Consider the following 14258-nt stretch of genomic DNA (forward strand, 5'->3'; position numbering starts at 1 on the left):
ATCGTGTAACATGTAATATATCTGTACATCACAAGAGATAAATAACGTACGAATGATACAGCATGAAAGTTGTAAGTGAATTATGTAACATTATCGTTAAACCTAATTCTTCAAATGGAACCTGTAATCTACATGTAAATATGTAATAAAAAGTAATAACTGATTATAAGCATGATGAGTAAAACTGTTTAATGAAACATGTAACGAATCAGTGTGACGCAAGAAATAGTGAGGCGTTCGTGTCAAATATATGAAAATAGGAAAAATAACGAATGAATCATGTAAAACAAATGTCTGAAACAAGTAGTAGTAGTAGTAATTTAATCATGCAACATACGAGTGATATAAGAGAAAGTAGTGTTTAAACGTGTAAGGTATGTGTGAAACACAGGGAAATGGGTGAGTGGTGTATGTATTCTTGAAAAAGAATAAATATTTTGTGAATCATGTAACATATCTGTGCAAAACAAGTCGCATAGCATATCTTTATTAAACAGAAACAACAGTGAGTGAGCTGTACAAAATAATTTTTTTTACATCAAACATAATGACTGAATCATTAACATGTCTTTGTGAAACAAGAAAATTGTGACTAAATTTTGTAACGATTCTGTATGAACTAGGAGAAAATTAGTGGATCTTATAGGATATTTGTGTGAAACAAGAGAAATGAATAAAATGTGTCACATTTCTGTTTGACACAAGATAATTGTTTTTGTTTGTTGTTTGTTTTTGAATTTCGCGCAAAACTACACGAGAGCTATCTGCGTTAGCCGTCTCTAATTTAGCAGTGTAAGACTAGAGGGAAGGCAGCTAGTCATTACCACCCGCCTCCAACTATTGGCTACTCTTTTACCAACAAATAGTGGGATTGACTGTCACATTATATCACCCTGACAGCTGAAATGTCGAGCACATTTGGTGCGATAGTGATTCGAGCCCGCGATCCTCAGATTACGAGTTGAACGCCTTAACCACCTGGCTATACCGGGCCGAGATACAAGACAAAATAATGAAAAAAGTCTGTAATATGTATGTGTGACACAACAAAAAAATAGCATGTGAATTCAATTACTTATTTGCATCACACACGATGAAGTAGCAAAGATTCATTTCACTTACAGCTTTTTTGTTTTTCATGAGAAAAAGGCATTGAATTGTTTCACGTAAACAGTTGTCTCTATGTCACAAAAGACACTAATGCATTAACGTGTGGAACATGTGACTTAAATTTGGGATAACATAGACTGGCAGATGAAAAATAATTTAACCACTTTTTGTTAATCGTAATTTTAAGGAAATATAAATAAATGAAAATTGAAATATGTTGATAATAAGGTAGTAATAAGAATGTTGTTTGTATCTATATATATGGAGGTGAAGAATCTTCGGTGGTCTGTACAGAAGGAAATGTATCGCAGTATATCCGAAAAAACGTAAATGATGTTTATTTGCTTTTAATTCTATTGATGCGAATTTTGGAGTTATTATTTCATATATTCCTTTAAAATTCAATTAATGCTGCATGAGTAATGTTTATTTCCCCTTTAATATTTTAAGGTAAGTTGTCATGTGACTAGCTTTTATTGAGATGCCTTTATAAATGAATGAGACATTCCACAAACATTACGAATATCCCCTGGCAGGTGTATGTGGAATCTTAACCTTCACCACACTAAGTAAAGTAAAATGAGAATTTGCAAAATTCTAGCTGTAGCAGTAATATAGGATGTGGATACCAACAATAACAAGTGTAATCTGTACCGATGCTGCATGCTTAAAATCAGAATATAGATAGGTCTGAAGAACCCTTGAATGTTTCTTGGAAGTAGTTGTTTATTACACTCCACCAGAAGCATCCGATGCATACTATTTGTTGATAAGTGTTATACCTTTTAAATATTTATGACATTATTTCGGACTAAATTAGGTGTTTGGTTAAATCATTTTTTTTTAAATATTAAACCGTGTATATGTTTAGTATCGGTTACAAAGTACTACGGTTAATTCTACAAGCCTGTGAGATAAGGTTCAGTTAGTGCAGCACCAACTAGAATAATTTCACAAATATTACATTGACAGACTATGATTTTTACTGCATGACAAGTAACGTTCTGTTCAAAGAGTAGTGGTATAAATGGTCGTGTGTTAATAATAATGTCCCGATTCGTATTTTAAAGAAATATTTGATTGTTTTTATTCATTGGCCTCTCACTGCAGAGGCAAAACGTCAACGACATGTTTAGCATATATAGCCAAAGGTCACTAGGATAGTGTCATGGAAGAAGAAAAGAATCACAGGACGTTCTAAAGAGACATATTCATCCAGCGATTTATTAAGTTATACAAACCTAAAGGACACAATACGTGGAGAACAGAAGCCTCCATTTTGCTCTATGATAATAGAAAAACTCGCACATTAAAGCGTTTAAGACGGAAAGGGTCCAAACGACTGTCTAACCAACATCTTCAGTGTGATGAGTACTGTTACGAAAGAGGACCTTGTAACACGAAAAGTCATTAAGATGAGGCTGAAAATATATCCTGGTGTCGTTAACAAGATACTAAACGATGAATTTCAGTTGTTAAAGACTTCCAATCGAAACATTTACAAGCTTTCAGCCACCCCTCGAAACTAGGAGTTGTTTTTACAGAAAAATTAGCTGGAAAAATAGAACCACAGAAATCAGCTTCGATAATATTTCACATAAATTACTTGATACAGCTTTAGTGGACTTTTGCGTTTTTGACCTACATGTACGTGTTTCTGGATGTTGACATTCTAATATGGTGGAGGGCATATATAAGGTATTTCAAGATGTATGGTGTAAAACTGACCTAGCTGTCACTCGCAGAAAAGTTTTTAAAAGCAAACTGCCATATCCGACATTAATGTTTATTCATTACCATCTGACTAAACATGTTAGGATTTTGAGTTTCAGAGTTTGACTTAGACGTGACATTCCTTGATGTTGACGTAAAAACATTTAACATTTTAGAAAGTTGGCATGAAAGGGCACTGGCATTTTAAGATGTTGGCTTTCAGAGAACTGACATTTCTAGTAGTTATCTTAGAAAGAAAATAAAGACTCCAGTGTTTTAACTTAGAAGTAACTACTGTTCTATTCTAGGGTCACAACTACAAGGATCTCATTCTTCTTTTCATTTTTCTTATTTTAATTGTTATGTTTTTTTGCTCCCCAATGCCAAGGCGGCATATCTGCAGATTTACAACACTAAAAACCGCGTTTTCATACCCGTGTGGGCAAAACACAGATAGCCCATTGCGTACCTTTGTGCTTAAACGAATAACAAGCAAGCAAAGATATTTTATTTGTGCGTAAAATACTCATTGTTAATATTACAATAATAAGCTGAATATAGCACCTTTAGAACTGAATTGATTTACGAAGTATTTTCACTAAAAGGTTTTGGTTTAAAATAACTGAAACTTCATGACGTTGTATAATGGATTACAGGTATTCTAGGGTTTTTGATATAGAGTGTACTAGTATTTGACATGGTAATTCAAAACAAAGAATGTACAAACTCGTCAGCTTGCTTGAAGTTATGTAAAAACGTAGTAATTTAAGGTGTAATTGAAAATATAAACTTTTATGAAAGAAATTCTTTTGTGAATAGAAACAGTGTGTTTGCGCGTGTCTTTGTTTGTTATTCAAGTACATGTCTTTTCCGTTTGGTTAAATAATTTGCACAGTTAATTTGGTTGAAAGATCGTGTTTTAGTACGAGACGGTGTAAAAAACTAAACAAAATTCACAAGTATGGCAGTTGTACATTATCGATTAGTCTCTCTACAATCTCCATAGATACACGATACATTTCAATATTTTTTCTCCAGCCCACCAGTACAAGGAAATTTCCATTTACAGAAAGTCTGTACAGTTTGACGTTTGTATATATTATAGATCACACAGCGGAACACGACAAGGCGTTTAAATTAATCTTGTCTGACGTCTGTATAGGTTTCTTTTTTTTTTTTTCTGCCCTCTCTGCAGGCTCCCCAGTGGCACAACGGGATGTTTGCGTGCTCACACCGCTAGAAACCGGGTTTTGATACCTGTGGTGGGCAGAGCACAAGTAGCCTATTGTGTAGTTTTGTCCTTAATTCTAAACAAACCTCTTTACAGGTATAAAAATGAATTAAGAAAAAAATGAAAGCTAAGAAAATTCTGGAAATTATATAGTCATATTTATGGATTAAAACGCAATGTATGTTATTATAATACGTTGTGTATCCTTTTTTTAACGTTTCTAAGACAGTTCATTAATAATGTTTCTGTGTTAAGGCATACCGCGGGGACGTTGTAACGTTCGGTCAGTTCCACTATTCGATTACAATAACCCTATAGTTAGTGGTCAATGGTGTACTCTATAACCTCTAAATTAGGGATGGCTACTGCAGTTGTCCCTCGAGTGGCTTTGCCCCGAAATTCAACGAACAAACACTTTGTGCTAGTATCAGAAAAAAATCGATTTTTTCCGCTCATATCTTTAATAAGTTTGATTTTTGCATCAGAAGCCTCAATAACATTTTAATTTTTAGTATCGTTATATATCAAAAATAGTTACAAGTCGATTGCTGTACAACGTTCTGGAAACAAGTTAAAAATTTAGCTTCTTTGTTTTCGATACGATACTGATAGAGCGTGATCTTTGTAGAATATTACCACAAATTGTTTTCGTGTTAAACTATATAAAAGTTTGGTCACCCATTAAATTCTAACTGTTTTTCAACAGACATGGTTGACAAACCAATTTTTTGATACAAATAGTTTTGAAGATTATGACAAAACCTGGCGATGGAATATAATCAACTTCAAAGCCACATTAATGGTGAAAGTCTTATGTTTATAATGACACTAGTTCTTTTTTTACCCTGAAAGGAATTTTACATTATGTACAGATGAATTGTTCCATGGTGGGGCAATGGTGAGATTACGGATTTACAATGCAAAAATTCTGGGTTCGATTCTTCGCGGTGGGCAGGCAGATAGTTCTCTGTATCTTTGTTCTAAATAACAAACAAACATACAGATAAGGTAGTCTAATTAGCTTCATCCTTTCTTTTAAATATCTATTATTAACTCTCCTAATAGATATTTAATTTTATTTGTTTTGGATTTTATGTTAAGCTACACAAGAGCTGTTTACACTAACTGCTCCTAATTTGAATCTGAAAGACTAGGAATAAGGCACTTGCCATAAAATACCCACCGCCAACTCTTGGTCTACTCTAATCGAGTGACTCGGCATGGCCAGGTGGTCAAGGCGTTCGACTCGTAATCCGAGGGTCGTGAGTTCGAATCCTCGTCACATTAAACATGCCCTCTCAGCCGTGGGGGCGTTATAATGTGACGGTGAATCCTACTATTCGTTGGTAAAAGAGTAACCAAAGAGTTAGCAGTGGGTGGTGATGACTAGCTACCTTCCCTTTCGTCTTCCACTGCTAAATTAGAGACGACTAGCGCAGATACTCTTCGTGTAGCTTTGCGCGAGATTCAAAAACAAACAAACACTAAGGCCTTCTTCACTGAAATAACATTAACATTATCGTACTTGCAGTTTATGGAAACCGGACAATTAAGACATGTAAAAGTGTACTCTCGTGTAGCTTTGCGCGAAATTCAAAAATAAATAAACAAAGAAATACTTCAATCGAAAAAGTGGAATTTAGCCGTCACTCTTATAATACAGTCAGTTCGAAAGCGCAGAACGTGATTTTGCGGTAAAGCAACGTGAAGCATGAACCCTTGGGGTCATAGGTTGACACTAACTATTGGGTCATGACTTCTTTTGTTTGATTGAACTTTATTAAGACATGCTCTTCTTATTTGTTCTATTTTTATAGGCTAACTACAAGTATTTTAAACTTTGTTTCATGGCTATTAAACTACTTTCTGTAAATGAAACTAAACTAAAGCCATACAGACTTGCTAGTTTAAACACTTTCAATGTATATTTTAAGTTAAAATGTTTTTTTTTTTAATCAGACACTTGTTTGGATAAAAGAAATAGATCTAAATCACAGGTTGACACACATGTTTTATGTGATCTTAAGCTAGACATTATTTTAAGTTTTGTGGTTATATATAACATTTCTGATAATCAAAATGTTGTTTGTATCTGATTCAGAAATATAATTAATCCTCTTGTTATGTTTACCCAGCGTTAATTGATGTTAACCCTTTCGTGAGTTGTTAGTTCTCGTAAACCCCTTATGGTGACGCCCCCCCAATGGCACAGTGACATGTCTGTAGACTTACAACGCTAGAAACTGGCTTTCGATACCCGTGGTAGGCAGAACACAGATGATCCTTTGCGCAGCTTTGTGCTCAACTTCAAACAAACAAATCTTACGTTAACCCAGAATCTTTTGCGCTTAAGTTTGCTGTTAAAGCTTCAATGAGCTATCAGTGCTTTGTCCACTTCTGATATCGAGAGTTGTAAAGATTTTGCCTTAAATACTGTCCCTCGCTAGTACAGCGGTAAGTCTACGACACACAAATACTTACTACCTATAGCACAATGTCGCGTATCTTCATGTAATGTCGTTTTAAAAAAGGCGCGGCATGGCCAGATGGATAAAGCACTCGACTCGTAATCCGAGGGTCGCGAGTTCGAACCTCGTCACACCTAACATGCGCGCCCTTTCAGCCGTTGGGGCGTTATAATGTTACGACCAATCCCACTATTCGTTGGTAAAAGAGTAGCCCAAGAGTTGCCGATGGGTGCTGACGACTAGCTGCCTTCCTTCTAGTCTTACACCCCTAAATTAGGGACGGCTTGCGCAGATGGCCCCCCAGTAGCTTTGCGCGAAATTCAAAACAAACCAAAGCCTTAAATACTTTCCAGTTTATATTTACTCAAACGCTTTTGTAAACCACTTACAGTTACAAGATATTTTTTGTTGATCTAGTAGCGTTCTTCAGTTTGTTTAAAAAAACAATTTTAAGATAACACTGAAATTCAAATACTCTGATAAACTTTTAATGTCACTCAAATGTTGCTCGATCTGAGAAATAAATAATTGTTTTTATTTATTTTTAGTATTTCATATTCGTAAAATAGTTTTAATTTTATTTTTGTTGTGCAGTTATTTTATACATATTGGTTTGTAGTTAAGTACAAAACTACAGAATGAGCTATCTGTGCTGTTCCAACCATGAGCATCGAAATCCGTAATGTGTCTGCGGACGTACTGTTGAGCCACTGACAGGGCAGTAGTTTTAAAATGTTTGAATATTAGGTAAGAATAGCACGCAGTTTAGATTGGCTAAGGCAAAGTGATTGTATTAGATATGAAAAAAAAAAAAACGTATGAAATATGACAGAAAAGGTAGCGTAAAAACATATTATGATAGATTTATTGTTATTCGATAGATTTAAAGAATTAGTTTAATCGAAATTAATGAATTAGAGGAGTATGATTTCGGGTTTTTTTCTAGTATACGTATATGAATTAATGTTTCATATTTTCTAAACTGAAGACATTATATCTCTTTATCAATTGCGTGTGTGTTTTAGAACATAGAAAAGGGTTTGTGTGAATACTTCAGTTAATCGCTTATTAAATTTACATGCTAAGTACTTCATTCCAGTGGTTATTAAATTTACATGCTAAGTACTTCATTCTGGTGGTTATTAAATTTGCATGCTAAGTACTTCATTCCAGTGATTATTAAATTTACATGCTAAGTACTTCATTCTGGTGGTTATTAATTTTGCGTGTTAAGTACTTCATTCCAGTGGTTATTAAATTTACATGCTAAGTACTTCATTCCAGTGGTTATTAAATTTACATGCTGAGTACTTCATTCCAGTGGTTATTAAATTTACATGCTAAGTACTTCATTCCAGTGGTTATTAAATTTACATGCTAAGTACTTCATTCCAGTGGTTATTAAATTTACATGTTAAGTACTTCATTTTGGTGGTTATTAAACTTACGTGCTAAGTACTTCATTACAGTGGAGGTCATATGTGTTCGTCTCCTACTTGCGTTTATTTGTTCAAAGACTGTTAGTAATACTACTTTTGGTTGATATAATTCAGTGTTGTATTCTTGATGTTGTGGTCATGATGTTTCCTTTTAAAGCTTAAATGCGTTCTATTTTACTGAATTAATTCAATTATCTTTACTTTACTCCTTTCTCAAGTTGAAAGTTTTAACAATACGACTTAAGCAATCGAATTGTGAATGTTTGATATATTACAGAGGTTGGCTTCATATATGTTCACTTATTTATGTTATGAACGCAACAAAATCACGATAGTATAATATTGGATAAAACCGATGGGATTCTTAACCTGATGTGATGAATTTATTGCACTTGTAAGGAAACCTCGTGACAAAACTTTGGATGTCTCCAACTATAGTAATCTATCAAAAACCTGGCTGTCGAAATTTTGATAGATGGTTGGTGTTTTCCCTTTGTTCGCTGTGCTTCTATTCACTGGTACTCCCCGACTCGGTGGCTTCTTTGGTTTCTTTTTTTTTTCACCAATTCTTTATATCTGTTAGTCGTGATTTTTGTTCTTGTGTAAGTGTACGTAAGTGATTGTGTCGGAACTTTATGACAAGTACTGATGAACCTCTGATTTCTTCTCCAAAGGTGAAAATTATATTAGGCCTAGAGTGAATCCTGTTTATCCACAAGGTTTCCGTCATACTGTTTAAGTCTGTGTCACTGTTGTGACAATGACAGTAATAAAACATTAGTATAAAACGTACTAGTATCTAGGACACCTAAGTTACACATTATAAATATCATGAGGGCATAAATTTGTATACCCATTGATCAGAATAATTCGATAATTATTCGAATGAGAAAAATGTGATCAAATGAGTTCGTTAATGGGTACAGTTTACTTCTTTTCAACATTAACTGCTAATTGTACTTTTTACTGATATTGTAACCACTGTAAGAATCTTCCAGTCATTTAATGTAGTCATGTAACTTTAGTTTTTGTAACATATGAATGACATCATTTTCACAAGAAAAGTCAGGATATTAAGTTTTCTCACTTCCTAATGTGGCATAAGTCAGCAACTAGTAAACCTCACCAGCAAGTAAGATTTTGTCCCTTTGGATTGTTGTTTATTTGTAAAAGTATGGGTAAGGTTGTTTACAAGTTCTAATTTGCATTTTATTTACACGTTTTGTATATTTTGACGTACTTTCTACCAATAATCTGTGTTCCAGTATTATAATGATAATAATAAACAGATAAGAACAACAATACATTGGCTGTAAGGTATTGTATTAGGTGATATACTTTGAGTTAATTACAACATTTGTTGAGTGAATGCTACTAAACCTAAGGTAGATAGGGTCAAAATGTTACGCGTTTATCCTTTATTGACCGAAAAATGCGCATAGAAAAAGGAATGTAATAGAATAATTTTTAGCATTTGTTATAAAATCTGAAACAAATCTTTCATTTACACTAGAACTAAACATTCACTTCTCTTTATTAAGCAATTTAAAGCAACTGCCCAATTTACATCACTCTAAATACATAGTGATCGTACTCAGTGTTTCAGAACTAGCCACGTGTTGAGGAATATGTCATGACTAGCTAGTTCTGTTAGATAGACGTTTGTTCAAGCAGTTAACTTAGGTAAGTGTTAATAATTCGTGTGGAAAGTACTATGTTGTCTGTTCGTTTTGATTTCAATTTCGTGCACAGCTACATGAGGACTATTTGTGCTAGCTGCCCCTAATTTATCAGTGTAAGACTAGAGAGAAGGCAGCTAGTCATCACCACTTACCGCCAACTCTTGGTTTACTTTTATACCAACGAATATTGAGATTGATCGTAACATTATAGGACCTCCACGCTAAAAGGGAAAGCATGTTTGGTGTGAAAGGAATTTGAACCCGCGACTCTCATATTACGAATCAAGCGCCCTAACCACCTGGCCATACCTGATCTACTATGTTGTCAGTGGAGTAATCATTCGTCTAGAAATACATATTGATGACGTATCCCTCAAACACAGTTTTAAGTTAGTCATTACGCTACTTGAAGAAAAAGAGCTGTTTTAGGAAAAAAATACAAGATTCAGTAAAAATCTAACAACTTTGCATTATTTGAAATCGTTTGAAAACTTTGTATTATTATTTGTTTGTTTGATGTAACAACAAAGAGAATACACCATAGACTACATGCACTCTGTCAAACACGGATTTTAGAGTTGAGAGTTCGTAAACCTATAGCTGTCTCACTGTGGCACTTTTACATACATATATTATTTTACTATACATGTGTAAAATCAGCACACCCTTAGCTAGTAATAGGCCCCATTTTTCCCAGTGAATTCGCTTGCTAATCCCATGATAAACTGCTGAATAGTATAAATGTGTGGCGGCAGCTGGTACGATCAGTCAGTTTGACATAGTATGCCACGAAAGTGATTCACAAACAACCAAAAAGTAGTGGTTATTGGATGTTGTACGAGAAATGTTTGTACCATTTTAGCACGTGTACTTGTACTAATTAACTGTGGGTAGTGTATTTACTAAAAAACGGGAATCATTAACTTCGACGCCAAAAGATAGTTATCACTTCTAGGCATTAAATCCTTTATAAAAAACTTAAATGAAGACTCTGGAAAGGGGACACCATCAGATATTTATCGCAACGTTTACATCCAAGCTGGACCACCAAGAGCTTTCATGGACCCTGGGGGAGAATTTATACGTGGTCCCCTTCTTCCAATCAATTTCCTTCGTACATTCTCTTGGATCGCTGGGTGAGACAGTGGTAAGTCTTCAGATTTACAACGCTAAAATCAAGACTTCGATTCCCGACGGTGGGCACAGTGGAAAACTCGAAGTTGACTTGCTATAACAAAACACACACACCTGGTCGAGAACCTCTTCAGAGCAGTGGACCGTTGGTAAATTTCTGCATTTTGTTTGCCCTCTAATGGACTTGTATCCCTGTATCTCTGATAATACAGTGTACAATTGTAAACAACTTATCCCTCTGTTGCACGTTTTTATAATAAAAATAATAAGAAAACTTTACCAAGAATTATGCTACAACTTTAAACACAGTTTTTCTTTATAAAGAGAATTCATATACATTGGGAAAAAATATTAAAACGAAGAAAAGAAAAGAAAACTTACACATATAATGTGATTTATATTTAGTAATGTCCATTGTGATAAGATAGGCATTGTTGACCTCTTATAATATCAGAATAAAATGTGAGACTTAAGAAAACGCACGAATGTGTCGGAACTTGTTTCACCAGTATCAATATTCCTTAGAGTCTGTTTGTTGTTTTCCATCAACAAGGGTAAGGCGCATATATATTCAAACATTTAAAACGTTTCATACAATATCCTAATCGGCCAGCTTTGAAAATTCCTATCACATACAAGCACTAAGGACCAGATGACTTCATACCTTGCACAGAATTTGGCATATTAGTACAATTCATCGACCAAAATTATGATTGTCTGTCTAATAGTATTGATGTAGTCCACCTCAATAGATTGTATGAACAGGCTGACACAAAGATTCTCCTCCGTGCAAAAAATCCAACTTTTCGTGTAGTAACACAGCTGGATACTGGACACTTAGTCCCTATATACAAATGTATTTGTCCTTTCTCTCATTGTCCTTTAACTCAACTAACCCCAGCAATACACTTCGTTACATAAAGAGTCTATCATCGTACAATTTCCTTGAAACTTACTTATAATGCTCTTCATAAGGTAGATGCTTCAGCCCTACATAACTTTCATGCCTTTACTGGGACTGACCAAATAGGATATTTTGCAAGCAAAGGTCAACCGACCTGCCGGAATACCTTTATTGCTTGTTGAGAGGTAAAAGTGGTATTTTCTACGTTAGGACAGAATCTGATGCTAGTTGATGAAGAGAAACAACAGTTTCAACAAATTGTGTTACTGCTGTGTGGTCTAGGGATTTCTTTGAACTCAGTTGAAAGCTGTTTGGTAAGAAGTATAAAAATGAAGATAAGCCACTACCTAAAGAGGAGTTCTAGTCCAAAAAAAATATTTTAGATCATTTTATCAGGATGCTATTTGAAGGTATCACATTCATGCCAGACTTACTTCTACTAATAGAGTATGGATGGAGATATGTAAGACTCCTTTCTTTTTTTGTCAGTGCCCACAGTAGTGCAGACAGTTCCACGCAATGGAGTCGAGATGCATAGGTGTAAATGCGCTAAATGTCAATTGAGTACACATGTAAGCAAAACAAAATTATTTACACACAGGTGTATCAGTGTGAGGCTGGTGAAAATATTTGCCAAAACAATTTCAAAAAGTTTGTAGATTTTAAATACGACTGTAAATTTATATATCAGACAGATACAGTATATGTTTAATTATAAGGCCATTTATAAATTTTCTTGCTCTACAATAACGATATAAATATGTGTTTAAGGGCTAAAGAGAATGTTTAAGAGGTCACTTCGAAACCCGAACAGTGTGATGAGATAAGTAAGGTTAGCAATCATATAGAGTTACAAAACAGAGGGTTTGTAAAATAATAAACTGACCAATGAAATAATTTTCCCTATTTCCTATGTGTGTATAATATAATTGTACTTGTTGTAGTTCCACTAGTCGAGCAATGACAGTTATTTCTAATTCTCAAATTAATGACTTGGTTTTGTAACATTTATTACTGGTAAAATACACATATTGCAGCATTTTATGCAGTAAACTATGGCACATAATTAGTTACATTATTTGACATAATTGAAAGCAGGTGTGTCTACTTTTCTGCTTCAATTCGTTGGAGATGTACAACTGATATAGTTTGTACATTCCAAATAAGATATTTGGGATGTACTGGTGGATAATGTGTTGGATTGTGGATCAGAAGGACCAAAGTTCATCGCGCGATACCTCTTAACACGCTCTGCGCTTTTAGCTGTAAATGTGCTATAAGTTACAGCCAATTCCATTATTTGATTCAAAGTAGACGAAGGTGTTGATTTGTTTCCTTCTCTTGGTCAATGGTTAATAATAGGGACACCTGCACTGGGGCCTCTCACCTGGAAGTGTAGCCCATGTGTTGCAAAAGACGTCATTTAGGTTGAAAATGTAAGACATTAATACCATTACCAACTAGAAAAAGTTATAACATTCTAGTCTCTATTGTATAAAACACATAGGAACAAAGTTATGTTCTGAATTGAAAATAACAGCTGTTAATATGCAAAATTTCACATTTGTGTTTAGTTTTGTAGTAGGGCATAACTTGACATATGTGATCAACCTAACCAGCAAGCAGCTGCGAAATAACAAGAGTCTAGTTTTTCCAAGTAGTTACTCTTAAGTGGCAAATAATCTTACCTGCAGAATTATTAATTTTGGATAAATTTTTCACCCTGCACATTGTTTATTTGGATCTGCACGATTATCTTCAGGTCATCTTTAACGAAAAATAGAAAATTCAGTTGCATACTATGATTTCGACTTGTAAAATCATAAAATTTTTATCATCTTGCACTATTATTGGGAACACAAGAATACGTGTACGTGTCCAAAAATCTTCCAAAAGTAGCACAGACTTTTGTTTGCCATGTACTTGAACATAGGGACAAATTCTGCTTTGCTTCATTCACAGGAACCTGTGGTACTTGCCAAAGCCTCTCGTTTGTGAATTCATGGCCAAGGCATGGCACAGATGCCACTATTGTTATCGGTACTGGAAAGTAGATGTATTTAGAGATTCCAACATTCATGTAGATCATAAGTCTCTGGTTGTAAAGAAAGTGGTTGTTCTTAGCAGCTCATTCTGAAGCTCTGAACAACTCCAGATTTCTTTACAAGTTGTGGACACCCAAACAAGATATTTTCTATCTCACAGAAGCTCTTGACTTCCCTATGGTTTACGTTCTTTTCAATTTGTAATCATTGTATCATTTGTTAGGGAAACAGTTCTTAATAATGGAGCAGCGTAGCCAGCCAGCTATTCTCAGTTGATATCTGGTGGTCTTGATCAGAGCTAGAACTGAGCTATACTTAGTGATAACAGTCTTGAAGTTTTCTAATGACCATTTCATAAGGTTTCAGATTGGCCATATGGCATTTCACTTTGACAACCCTCAGTCACTCTTGTTCCCCTTGTGTCATGATTGGTCCTCATGAGCAATGCCTGTTCTACCACGCTGGGTATAACAGTTATTAGTTATCTTCTCAAGTCAGTAGTTGTAGGGAGAAATTTGAATCAAAACCCTTT

General features: G+C 34.7%; 1 long non-coding RNA gene across 20 annotated transcripts in view; it reads left to right on the forward strand.

Annotated features, from left to right (window-relative positions):
- Positions 1-14258, forward strand: part of LOC143236702 (uncharacterized) — a 326353-nt gene that overhangs the window by 112169 nt on the left and 199926 nt on the right. The window contains exon 1 of one of the 20 annotated variants that reach the window (XR_013019671.1): positions 1352-1436. The exons of the other annotated variants lie outside the window; for them this stretch is intronic. This is a non-coding gene — a long non-coding RNA (uncharacterized LOC143236702). Of the gene's footprint in view, positions 1-1351; positions 1437-14258 lie in introns of those variants that run through there. 20 annotated transcript variants of the gene reach the window in all.

The sequence above is a fragment of the Tachypleus tridentatus genome, chromosome 13, assembly GCF_004210375.1.
Source record: "Tachypleus tridentatus isolate NWPU-2018 chromosome 13, ASM421037v1, whole genome shotgun sequence".
Lineage (NCBI taxonomy): Eukaryota > Metazoa > Arthropoda > Merostomata > Xiphosura > Limulidae > Tachypleus > Tachypleus tridentatus.